Genomic DNA, 13,717 nt, shown 5'->3' with positions numbered 1-13,717 from the left:
GAATGTGGGACGACCACCACTTTCTTGTTACCGTTGGTTGCATACATTAGCTCGATGTTGAGCTTTAATCGACTAAGTGATCGATCCCTTATCTAGGTATGTAAATTAATAATGAAGTGAGCATGATATAGTAATATGAATATATGATTAAGCATAAGAAACAAGAAGAGAAATATTAATATTGAAGTACTTACCTCTGTGTTTTGAAAGGAAAGCCTCCAGTCATAAGTAGCTAAATACATATTTTTGCCTTCATAACCAATACTAGCCAAATTCTCAATGAGCACAGCCCAAACAAAATAGCCAGTGACAAAATAGTCAGCTCCAACAAGTCCAGGAATTGGCCTGACCCGAATGCCCGGCGGGTCAAGCCCGGTTTCATTGTCCAGTGACAAATGTTCAAACCAACACAATGGCCTAAAACAAACACATTATTATGTACACAAATAACTTATCAACTAACACTGCCATTTATTACCTGAGATATGTTGTTGTATGTTGCCAAATATTTAATGGTTTATAAATAGTAATTTTAACATGGGAAAAGTACAAAAGTAGACATTTTCACATAGCACTTTGCAAAAATAGCGATTGACTTTTAGGGGAGGTCTGGGTGAGCTTTTTATTTGATTATTTGATTTTTAAAAAACAAAAAACATTTTTAAAAAGCTCAATTTTAAAGCTTCCGGCGAGACTTTGCTAAACACCTTTTGCTTTATAAAAATCAAATAAGCATAAAAGCAAAATGTGAAAGCTAAACCAAACACCCCCTTAGTATTTTAAGATTGAAATTTATCCGGCACAAAATTTTTTGAAAAGTATAATGAATTCATAAATAAAATAAACCAATAATTGCATGACACTTGTAAAAAGCGTCAGGCAGCGAAAAGCTCCAGCTGGTTTCAGCTAGCGACTAAACTTTAGCCGTATGCCAGAATTCAGCCGGCGCTTTACACGCATTATGCTATTATAGATTTAACTTAGTATTATTCAAAGATTTTAAGGACTAAATTTCATTCTTATAATACTATTTTTATAACATCTTGTGGCATATGCTTCGTGATTTTCTCTTTTAAAATTGCTACTTGTCAACGATTTTAACGCTTCATGAATTTTATAAAAAAAAAAACGTTGGTTTTGCCGTTCAAGAAAATAAAAAAACAAAAAAGTGTTGGTTTTTCCGACGAAGATTGAAGGTCAAATTACGGTCAAACAAACCTCTTCACGGCTTCAGCAAAGCTACCTCCCCAAAGTCGTTTCCGAAAAAGCCCTCGTGAACACGGCCTTCCTTCCCAAAGCTCAAGCCCACCCGTGATCATCCCCGGGACCAGAACCACTGGGTGCACCGCGGTTAACCCTTCATTCTTTAACCGCACACCCGGTGGTTCTGGTCCTTTAAGGGCCCCCAGGCTCACCGGCCAGCAATTGTACAAAAACAACAACACCCACCACATCGAACACATACACCCTATGAACCAACAACACGAATTCACACACCCCCACCTTTGTCTTTCAATTCTCTTACTTTCTCCTTCATGTTTTTTAATCACTTTGGTTGATTCATAGCTTCTCAATGCCGGCTCGTTCGAACATGGCTTTCGGAACCGAAGAACTGAAGTCATGATTGGAATTTACAATTACAAACTGAAACATAAAGATTGAAATATTCAAATTTATGAGAAGGGGTTGAGTACATGTGTTAGATAGGAGGAAATAAATGATGATCTCATTGTCAACATATGCATGCATTGGCATTACACAGCTTTCTTATGACAAAGACACCTTTGCAAAAATGGGTAACATTTCACCGTATAATCTTGTAACACCCACAGAAAATATAAGACAGAATGTGTGTGTTATTTCTGACATTTCAGGAAGAACAGAAAAGAGGACCAAATGCTACATTCGATGGTTTTAAGAACAAGACACGTAAACATAGTGCCAATGAGGTTCTTACACACATAGGGAAAAGAAGTATGTGTGTTTCCCCAGGTGTGTGTGTTTTAAGGGCACGCTAATCAATAATTCATCTATTCTTTCTATGTGGCAATTTATAAATATCTAAAAAATATAATTTAAGTTTCGTTTAATGTTTGTCTATAATCTTTTAGATTATTCTCTGTTTCCGGATCTTACAAGGTGTGTGGCATGGAGAGGCAAGAATTTACTTGGGTTAAATATGTGCAAGGTTAAATAGGTTAAAAGATATATAATGGTAAAACCGTAAAACATAATGATAAAATTTGGTTATGGGTGGCCATCAGGCAAAAGTACAACTACTCATTTCTTTTGAACGCCTTTAATTTCATACACCTAAACTAACTTTACCTCTCAACCCTCCATTGCACAACTACTCATTTTCCTTTACTCATAAGATGACGCGTAGTCATAATCCTTTTTGCAGGGCATTACGTGACACGTGTCAGTCACATTAGCAAAAAAAGGGTTATAACAAAAAAATATAGTGGCATAACCCATCATAACATCATTACTCGTATTTAACCATATACACACACCATGGCCCATGGGCACCATCTACATAGCGCCTGGAGGCGCTGGAGCAAGAAAAAAAATGCCTATGGCATCTCAGAGGTGGCGTGCGGAGCGCTATGGGGTTTATCACATACCACTACACATGGTCTAACAATTTTACAAATTCAACTATTTTAACATAATTTATAGGTGTTGTTAAACGTACATCTCTTAATACTATTTTTATTAGATGTACTCCCTTTAAATTTTCAGATTAATTCTTATATTCCTTTTAACATTTCTACTTACATATTCTTTCTTCAATATTTTTCACTGTATCAAATAAAAATATTAAGTTTTATTTCTTTATTTTGTTTTTGTCTTCTTCTATTATTATTAACAATATTATCAAAATTAATACCATTATTAATATTATTATTAATGTTTACATACACACAATAACTACAAATTTTCTTTAATACATACGTCTAGTGGTAATGTTGTGTGTTCAAAATCCTGCAAGTACAAGGTAAACATGGAGATTTGTTGTTAAAAGTAATTTTATTACATAAAAGTAAAAGAACTTTTAATAAGATAATAAAGTAATAAAAATAATAAATTTAGTAATAAAAAAACTATAAAATAAAAATAAAACTTAATGGTTTTTCATTTGATATGTTAAGAGAAGCATAGAATAAAAAAAAAAGTCTTAGAAGGACTAATATGCCAGCTAAAAACGTTATAGGAAATGAAAGTTAATTTAGAAGGGGCATGCTTAGTATAACAGACCATAAAATAAGCAAAAGAAAAAAATAAAGGAAAATAAAAAGAAGTGAGTTTCATCCAGTGTTTTAAAAACCGGTATGAACCAGCCGGTTCAACCGGTATTACCGGATTTTGTATGGATGCCCGGTATTTTAAGCCCGGTTTTATTGGGTGGTTTACTAGATCTTTGAACCGCCGGTTTTTTTCAAAATACCGGTTTGAACCATCAAACCGGTTTTAGCCCAATATTTTTTAGCTGCTGTGTTGCGGGCTTGCGGCCCATTTTTTTTTAACTGTTAACCTAGCCAACATAAGGATTATAGTTAGAAGAGTAAACAACGATTCCATCTCCCATTACAATCAACTGATAGAGCAAAATCCAAGATAAAATTCTAAATCCTTGTTTAGTAATTATATTTGCATGCTTGATCGATCAATGATAGAGCATTACAATTGAGATTCCATCATTCCCATTATAATAATTTTGTATGCTTGATCGTTGATCAATAACAAGAAAAACTGATTTATTAATAGTCTATAATTAAGATACTCATGCTCAATAAAGATATTTATTAATGGTTTATTCATGATTTATTATGAACATATGATGCTCTTGTGATGATGTTACTCTTTTAGATGGAAAAAACATCATTTAGAGTCTAAGTATTTTGAGTTATTTAACATACATGCATACAATATTTTGATGTCATAAATCTATTGTGTACCTTTATTTTAAAAGAATTTTGTTTCAAAAACAAGTATTTTTGTATCATTTTAGAATATGGATTAATTCTTGGATTATATTTTATAATGGAATCGTATATTTTTGGGTTATATTTGAGTTAAAGTTGCATTTATATAAAATTATAGGGTAAACTATACAACCCGGTTGAACCTTCCGGTACAACCCGTTTCAACCGGTTGTACCATTTTTTAGTCAAATCCGGTACGCATAAAATACCGGTTTTTAAAACATTGGTTTCATCTCACATTGGTGGATAAAGGAAAATGAAATACTTCCACCTCGGTATAAATAAGAAAGTGAGTTCTTGTCCCACATCGCTAGATTACAAAATTTGTAAGCTCTTTATAAGAAAGAGAGCGCATATGAAAATATTCTTGTATGACAAGACACGCTCAGTGGTCCTAGCGGAGGGTGCGGATTCCTGATGCGCACAGGGCTCAGGCATGGGCACGGGCGAAGTGCGATGGGCGCTTTGATGGTGCATTCGCACGCTTGCATCGTTGCGAGCCGCTGAAGGGCTATCTTAGTATTTTTGTGGAAAATTAAAATTTTAAAATATCCTCCCATCGCGCTACACGACGAATTTAGATGCGCCTCATCGCGATACGTGATGACGTGTAATTATCTAGAAACTATTGCGGCTATCGCGCTACGCAATGGATCCTTAAGTAACCCATAGCGATACATGATGTGAAGGTTACGTTGACAGGACATGTTGCATGCCATGTGGCCTCGTTAGGTCTGACTCGACAGGGCTATAGGCTCGTCGCGCTACGCGACGACCTTTGTTTGTGTCCGTCGCGATAGGCGACCGGTTCCAAAAATCAGCTATAAATAGGTTGGAATTGGGACATTCACTCTTCGTCCCAATTTCCGCTCTCTCTCTATCTATATTTCTTATATATAAGAGAAGGAGTGTTGGTATAATACCCGAGTAGTCGTAACGATACCTTCTTCGATCGAAAGAAGCTTATATACACGAATCCAAAAGCTCTGCCTGAACAAGGTAAGACATTGTGCCATCGTGCAAAGTTTCTAATCCCGTGATTATCGTTATGATTATTGGGTTTATACTAATCTAGATACACTACGTTGTGTTTAACCTAGTTGCTTAATACCGGGAAGCTCGTTAATTATAAACTTACAAGGTGAGGCATTCGAATTTTTGTACAACTCACATTTGCGTGAGACAACTGGTTTTTCAATACTATCATGATGATTTTAAACTTATTAGACTCATGACAGATAATCCAAATGCTTTCAAAATATTCCAAAGGATTTTAATTGCATTAAAGTGATTAAGTCTCTATAGACTTACGGGATGATTACTACTGATATTGTGGGGTTTTGCATACAAGGCTTGCTTAATGGGCTATTGCACGTTACTTAATGGACAAGTGTTAGCTAATAAGTAATATGACCACAGTCATAGATACGGTCGAGTGACAAATACCTTTCGGTAATTTGTAAGCAGACAGATGTAAAAACAGCTTAATGCCTTAACTCTAAAATGTGTAATTTAAAAATAAATGAACTCATCAGTATTTCTTGTTGGTCAAATATTTTTAAACATGTTTCATGTGACTTGTTAGAGACATAGGAATGATGAATACGAGCTTCCAGCTTAAATAAGTGGCTTGTCACAAGAATAAAGAAATGTGTTTTGTAAATTAGGGTTTATCCCTATAAAACTTATATTTGTATAAAAATGGGTTTTATTCCTAGTTTATGAAATAAGAATCATGGTGTTTTTATAACTCTGATCAATTTTCCTAACTACGGTCCTGATGAAATATTCCGCTGCTAAATATTTTAATAATAATCACCGATACCACCACTTGATGTTCACAGGCTTTCCTCCTAGGATATAGGGTATGGGGTGTGACACTTAGCAAGAAATGAGGTACATTTAGCCTAAACCAATAATTTATATATGGAAGAACATCATTTATTTCATATTTATAAATCTTATCAGTACGCCCAAAAATCTAAACTTATCTAAATTTGATAAAATTTAGCTGGGAACTAGAAAGTGTTAGGATTTGAAAAGGCTTTGAACCGGATTTGGATTCGACTGAAATTGGCGACAAGAGAACAAAGGCCCGGGCCTATATTTATTTCTTGTTAGTTAAGTTGTTAATCCTAGATTTATTAAATAACTTAGTTGTAGCCCATGGATCTAGGTCCCTCACCGGGATCAAACAACGTTAAAAGTTTCGTGTCATATTTATATTTTTTTATTGCGTGTTTATCGTGTGTGCTTGATTATGTGTTTGTATTTCCGCTGCGTGTCACTCTGTTCCAAATAGGAAGGATATCTGTTCATCCATGACAATATGAGATGAATGACAACCAAGACGAAATCTACCATTTTTACAGTTCCAAACAGGAAGAATGTCTATTCAGCCCGTTCTCTATGTATATCCATATAATTACAATAAAAATCATTGCATTTTTATTATCCTGCTCAATTTATTAATATTTTTGATACACCTATCATTATTTTTTCTCTCCGCTTTACTCGCAACCGCTTTTAAAAAATATTAAAAGATTATACAATGTGAATAGTGTAACCCTAAATTTAATTTTCGATTAAAGTGCCAAAATCATCCCTGAGATTTGATCAACAAGTTTATTTTTTGCATCTACACCATCAAGGTTTCCACTTTCTTGCCAATAACATCCAAATCGTTAACTCTATCTAAAACTTCTGTTAAGTTTTTATAAAATGTTCAAAATACCCTTTTATAATTAAAAAAATAAAATATTTATTACCCTATAAAAGATAATAACAAATATAAAATACCCCCCCCCCCCCCAAACCCAACCCACCCCCACTCATGATATTCCCCCTGTCGCCACTCATGATATTCATAACGTACGGGCTAATGAGACTATAATTATAGCTTGCATATATAGGTAAGAAATTAATCTTTAGTATACAATGAACGACTTCGGTGCATGGTTTATTGGACGAGCAACATAATGTAATTAGGATGAGTTGAGTGTATTAAAAGGATTGTGGGTGCATTTTGACTTGGTAGGCTGAGCTTCATGTAGCTATGTTTAATTTCTTCCTGATTTTTAGCTACTGATTTAATGAACTTGATTTATAACATGTAAATCATCTCACATTATTGCGATTAAATTAGACAGCGGTGTTTCTCCTAAAAGATTGTAACACTTGTCATATTTATTACCTAAGTTTGAGTCCTTCTTACAATGATGTTGCCCATGTTTTAAAGTGCGCACATGAGTCAAGATGCAAACATGAGATCCTCTAGAAGATAACCTTAAGAAAAATCTCATAACCACTAAAGTGGTGATGGCAGGACTTATGCACAAGTAGTTTGGTAGTGCAGGTATCAACAATTATGTACATGATTCAATTCCTAATTAGAGTTGGTAGTGTGATTATGATCTAAAGGTTGTTATAAACATAAATAAATTAAGGAAATGCCATTTGAGTCCTACCCCACCAATAACTCAACCCCCCCCCCCCACCCACCCACACGGGCCACACACACACCACACACACATTTTCTTCTATTAACATCAATGGGGTTTTCATGGATTATTTGTTGGATAAACACGCCTGTAAGATATATATCTAACATAATTATTTGTAACATGCCGCATTATAAATTTTCAAACACATGGGCTTGAATTCGTAATTTTCTCATAGTTATACATATAATCCAAAAAGTGATCCTACCAAATAAACCACAATGTAATTTAGTCTCGAAATTATTATTGTCCTTGCAGCATTTTAATCAAATAATACTAATAGTATTGACTATTAATTGTAGTATATTTTAGCATTTCAGTATTGTACTATATTTTCTATATACTTTGGGCCCCAAATTTTTGGGCCTGACATTCGTAAACGAGCCTAGCAACAAGTAAAAGTTTGTTTGGTTCGATTCGGTTCGGCTCGAATGTTTTTACTTTATTTTATATATAATTATATATGAACAAATATATAAATAAATAGACAACACGCATAAAATATAAGTATACAATTTTTAATACCCTTTTAAAATTTTCATATTCCGTCAATTTTATAATTTTATTAGTTCGATTCAAGTTTACAGAATACTAAAGTTTTGTTTACATGTTCATTATATCTCACTTCAAACTTTTTTCTCCTAAAAATTTACAACTTATTGTACGTTTGTCTAAAAATTACTAATTTGTTTACAAAATATATTATTTACAACCTTCAAACTTTTTTCTTATTGAAATTTTTTAAAATAAAAAAGAAATAAATAATGCTCGAATATCGCTCGATTCGATTTTGACTCGTTTCGTTTTTCGCACGGTTTGAATTTCAGCCGTTCGGTTTGGTTCGGTTGTAAACGAGCCAAGCAATGAACAAGCCTTCGCTCGGTTCGGCTTGGCTCGTGAACAGCCCTAGAGTGACAAGGACCACATATAAACATCTGTCGGACTGTTCGCTCTTTCTATTTTGGGCCTCAGCTTGTGGATTTTTTTCATGTGCAAGGCATTTACGTCAAACAAGCATTTTGGGCCCAAAGTGTGGACTATGCAACTACTTGTTAAATTACGTAATTAAGATGCAATATACTAGAAAGTTGAACAATTAGTTGGGGCGTTGCTTAGTTAAAGCCCCTCCACTACACAAGTTTAATGGACTAGTTAATAATGCCTGGTACGTGACTCACGTGACAACATTTTTACTTAACTAACTATGCTTCGTAAGTGCGTAACACATAATCTTAAGAGTTCCTCTTTCTCCGACTCCATCTTTCATGTCAAGATCCGCAAGGATGAGATTCAAACTTTTGAGATTTGAGTTCGTCTTCGTTTACTTGTTTCCCGGTCGGCCGTTGCCTGTCAAAACCCGGCTGGTCACTCTTTATATTTCGGATAATAATATGATTAATTAGGAAGAAAAAGAAAACATGTTTTAATAGTCTAGTTTGTGGATTAAGATAAACACTCCCACGTGTAAACGTCATCCTTTCCCATCTCACAAGCCCAATCACCCACACTTCCGTGTTCTATTCCAACTAATATAATTAACCCCTTCTATTCTATTCTATATAACAACCACACACACACCTACAAACCAAACCAAACCAAACCAAACCAAAATGGGCACGGAAGCTAACACCTTCACCGGAGAACAACAACCAGCCTTCAAGCTCGTCGGCTTCAAAAACTTCATCCGTACCAACCCCAAGTCCGACAAATTCACCGTCAAACGTTTCCACCACGTCGACTTCTGGTGCTCCGACGCCACCAACACCTCCCGCCGCTTCTCCTGGGGCCTCGGCATGCCCATCATCCTCAAATCCGACTTATCCACCGGCAACTCCGTCCACGCCTCATACCTCATCCGCTCCGGCCACCTCAACTTCCTCTTCACCGCACCTTATTCACTTTCAATCAGTTCCAGCTCCAGTTCCATACCCTCCTTCTCCCACACCGCCTGCCGTGACTTCACCGGCAAGCACGGACTCGCCGTCCGTGCAATCGCCGTTGAAGTCGAGGACGCCGAGACTGCCTTCGCCGTTAGTGTTGCTAACGGCGCCAAACCCTCGTTTGCTCCGGTGACTCTTAACGATGACGTCACCGTATTGTCTGAGGTACTCTACGGCGACGTCGTTTTGCGTTACGTTAGTTACAAAACCCCCAATATTGAGACTAATTTAACGTTTTTACCGGGGTTTGAACCTGTCGAAACGACGTCGTCGTTTCCGGACCTTGATTACGGTATCCGCAGGCTCGATCACGCGGTCGGGAACGTCCCGGAGCTTGCTCCGGCTGTAGAATATGTCAAATCATTCACTGGGTTTCACGAGTTTGCTGAATTTACTGCGGAAGCTAAGGGCTGAATTCGGTGGTTTTGGCGTGTAATAGCGAGGAGGTTTTGATACCGATGAATGAGCCGGTGTACGGGACGAAGAGGAAGAGTCAGATACAGACATTTGGAGCATAATGAGGGTGCGGGAGTGCAGCATTTGGCGTTGGCGAGTGAGGATATATTTAGGACATTGCGGGAGATGAGGAAGCGGAGTGGGGTTGGGGGTTTTGAGTTTATGCCGTCGCCTCTTATTATCGGAATTTGAAGAATCGGGCGGGGGATGTTTTGAGTGATGAGCAGATAAAGGAGTGTGAGGAATTGGGGATATTGGTGGATAGAGATGATCAGGGGACTCTGCTTCACATTTTTACTAAGCCCGTGGGTGACAGGTATGCCGATTTTTAGCATTATGTTCTTTTAATTGTTTGGCCTTAGCATCTTGCTTGAATCACCATGAAATTATCGAAATCGGGTTAGGGTTGTAGCAATGAGCATAGCATATGTTTAATCTTGAAGTCGTCCTGCTACCTAACATTGTATTATATGTTTTTTTTAAACTCTATTGAAATTTGCTAGCTAGGATTGTATTACATGTTTCTTTAAACTCTGTTGAAGCATAAATGCACGAAACTCTTTCATAAAAGAAAAACAGATGGTAAAAGATAAGACGTTGAGGCGTTTGGATTTGTGTTTTGAAATGGATCATCTGATTCCTGGTGTCATAATTATCATATTTTTTGTTGACCGAGGGAACAGTTGCTGAAAACTCAAACCTCCCTAGTAGAACTAAGTAAAATGCAGTTGAGCTCGGATCGTTTTGAACTATATTTCTAGAGCTTGAGCTCGGCTCGTTTAGAGCTATATTTCTAAAGTTCGAGCTCTGCTTGTTTAGTTGTTTAGAGCTCTACTTCTAAAGCTCAAACTCGGCTTGTGAGTAGTTTCTCAAACTTGAGCTAAGCTCGGGAGTAGTTTTTCAAGCTTGAGCGCTGCTCATGGGTAGTTTCATAATTTTTGTGATATCATAATATATATTTAATTATTTATCTTAGTTTTATACAAAATAATAATAACTATTACATTAATATTATTTAGCATCTTAAATAAAAGTTATATAAGTAAAAGACTCGTTTAGTGAAGCCCGGCTCGAGGTTATTTGCCAAAGAAGCCTCAATAAAAGCTCGGGCTCGGCTGGAATGGAGTTTTTAGTTAGCCGATCTCAAGTAGCTCACGAGCGACTCGAACCCTAACAGAAAGTAGTAGAAGTTGTGTTCATACTGATACATTAGAGACCTCTATTATATGGAAATCAAAGTAAGCGTGTTAACAATACATCGATGAAATGATAAATGTGGTAAATTGGTATGTACAGGCCAACAATATTCATAGAGATAATTCAAAGAGTGGGGTGTATGATGAAAGATGATGAAGGAAAGGTGCAGCAGAAGGCAGGGTGTGGAGGATTTGGCAAAGGAAACTTCTCAGAGCTTTTTAAATCTATTGAAGAGTATGAGAGCCACCACTGCTACTGCTACTGCTACTGCATGATTTTAATATCTCATATATATTGTATAATGAATCTGTGGATTCTGTTATATATATTGTATAATGAATCTGTGGATTCTGTAGAAACAGATCTTGAATATATATGATATCAACTTCACAATAAGATATGTAACACGTCGTCGTTATGAACATACATATCTCATGATTATGGTGCTGTCTGTGTTTCGGCTGGTATTGTACTTTAGTTAGCTCGACGCTAATGCTCAAGGGAAAAGCTTGAACTTTACAAGCTGGCGCGGATGGTCTTAGCTTATCTATTTACATAAAAGTTCATATTGAATTTGTTTTAAGCTTAAAAAATTTGGCTGCCCCTTCATAAACCATGTATGCAGTTCGTTTCCTGAATATTTTTTCTTGATAAAAAAAAAAACTTTCTGTGTTTTTTTATAACGTATCTTTAAACGGGACAAAAAAGCACACCTGTAGCACAAACACCATCAACCAGTATGGAAAGCCTTGCTGGCTTCAGTATGGCTCCTCAATCATGACTGGATCAGGTAAGATTGTATACTCCGCTCACCTTTCCCAATAAGCTATAATATTTTTTTATGAAAATTAAATATTATAATCATACAACTATTGGGGGTAAGTAACATAATAGCATCCATTTGAGTTAATTTCTATTTGAGTCAAATTATGATCTCACTCGATTAATACTTCATCAGATCGTGTGAACCATATTTTCGTAATCCAGTCAAGATTTAAAACCATTACATGAGAACAAATTAGAAGCAAAAGTTTATATGTTGCACTTCGATTAAGTATATGATATGAAAATAATTGTTGAGTCAACGGGCCATTAAAAAGATACAAATATGTAAGACGGAGGTAGCATGTAAGAAACAACAACAAACCATCATACCCAATAAATCTCATAAATAGTCAAAAAGCTATTGATAGGGTCCTGAAAGAGTAGTATGTATGCAAACTTTACCTCTATCCATATAAATAAAGAGACTGCTTCTAGAAAGATCCTCTATTTTAAAGCAGGCAACAAACGAACGTGCATGTACCAATAACAAATCAAATTGTGAAAGAATGACATAGTAAAATAGAAACACATATAACACCATAGAACACATGTAGACATACATAAATACATGAAAATCACAAACAAAGTCCATCTATATGCAGAAGAATCTAAGGCCCCGAAAAGAAACTCTACAGAAAAATGTCATATCCTACAAATTTTTTAGCATGTCCCATATCTCCACAAGGGGAAAGTTAACGTCAATAACGTGCAAATTAATTTAACATGCTAACTATGAGAATCAAGTGGTGTAATTATGTAATTACATTGTAAAGCAATATAATGTATATATAATTATATCGTAGTGTAATTACACTATGTTGTAATTACAATACACTATAATTACACTATGTTATATATATATAATTACATTACTGGGTTCTCACAGTTAGAATGATAATTTAATTTGTATTTGATCCAAACTCATCTCCACAAACACCTATCACAAGGGAGTCTAGTACGTATTATTCATCGATAAATAACACAAGTGAAAAATATAGGTTTTTAATATTGTTTACTAGTGGTGTGCATCGGATAGAAGTTGGACGGGATCGAATCGAATTTACCCACACTAAGCCCGAGAATTGAAGATTTGAATAGAATAATCTTAAATATGCCTAGTTTGGACCAGTTTCAAGTTATGTATCTGGGTTACTAATTGTCACTCTTTTTTGTTGTTAATATTATTTGGTCATAAAAGTGAAGCAGGGTCATAACGTCAAATAAAAACTTTTTACGACATAGATGAAATATAGTAACATGCCAATGACATTCATTGTAGAAAATACTCAAAATTTTGATTAATAACTAAATTTTAAAAATAAATTACATATAAAATAACATATTTTAAAGAGAAACACTTTCATACACCTAAAAAAATCCTCATTCTGCTTGAGCAACTTGAAGAACATATTATATTATACCATATATATTAAAGGAAATCTAAAAGCTATCATAAAGTGTAAGCTTTTGTTTTTTAGTCGGTTAATTTTTTAAGTTTTTTCATATTTAGCCCTCTAAAAAGCTCTAAACCGTTTTAATTTAATTCCAAATAATTTCTTTTGCTAAAATTAGTTTACTTTGCAATTTTGCCCCTAAATATTTATGGTTTAATAAGTTACTGATTTTTTTAGGCATATTGGTTTTTAATGATCTAAACTATTGTCTTTTAGTCACTGTTGGTTTCAACCAATGAATTGGCTACTAATGGTCCAAACTTTTAAAGTATTTGTTTCTAACGGTCCGCGACTAACAGAATCCTAACGCCGTTAGTTTCAGGTCGCCGGAAAAACGGTTTTGGTCGGAAAACTCA

General features: G+C 35.4%; 2 pseudogenes across 2 annotated transcripts; one reads left to right on the top strand and one right to left on the bottom strand.

Moving 5' to 3' along the window:
- Positions 1-5: 5 nt before the first annotated feature.
- Positions 6-1,622, bottom strand: LOC143568064 (putative phospholipid:diacylglycerol acyltransferase 2 pseudogene; annotated as a pseudogene). Its single transcript, XR_013141517.1, has 3 exons — positions 1,219-1,622; positions 195-417; positions 6-92 (listed from the first exon to the last, which is right to left on the bottom strand). The product of XR_013141517.1 is annotated as a putative phospholipid:diacylglycerol acyltransferase 2 pseudogene (transcript).
- A 7,475-nt stretch (positions 1,623-9,097) lies between these two features.
- Positions 9,098-11,461, top strand: LOC143568063 (4-hydroxyphenylpyruvate dioxygenase pseudogene; annotated as a pseudogene). Its single transcript, XR_013141516.1, has 2 exons — positions 9,098-10,201; positions 11,182-11,461. The product of XR_013141516.1 is annotated as a 4-hydroxyphenylpyruvate dioxygenase pseudogene (transcript).
- The last annotated feature ends 2,256 nt before the right edge of the window (positions 11,462-13,717 follow it).

The sequence above is a fragment of the Bidens hawaiensis genome, unplaced genomic scaffold, assembly GCF_021521415.1.
Source record: "Bidens hawaiensis isolate Kalapana, Puna unplaced genomic scaffold, B.hawaiensis_p1.1 tig00023795_1, whole genome shotgun sequence".
NCBI classification, from domain to species: Eukaryota; Viridiplantae; Streptophyta; class Magnoliopsida; order Asterales; family Asteraceae; genus Bidens; species Bidens hawaiensis.
Note: the sequence above shows the minus strand (reverse complement) of the source record. Positions and strands in the feature narration are given on the sequence as shown.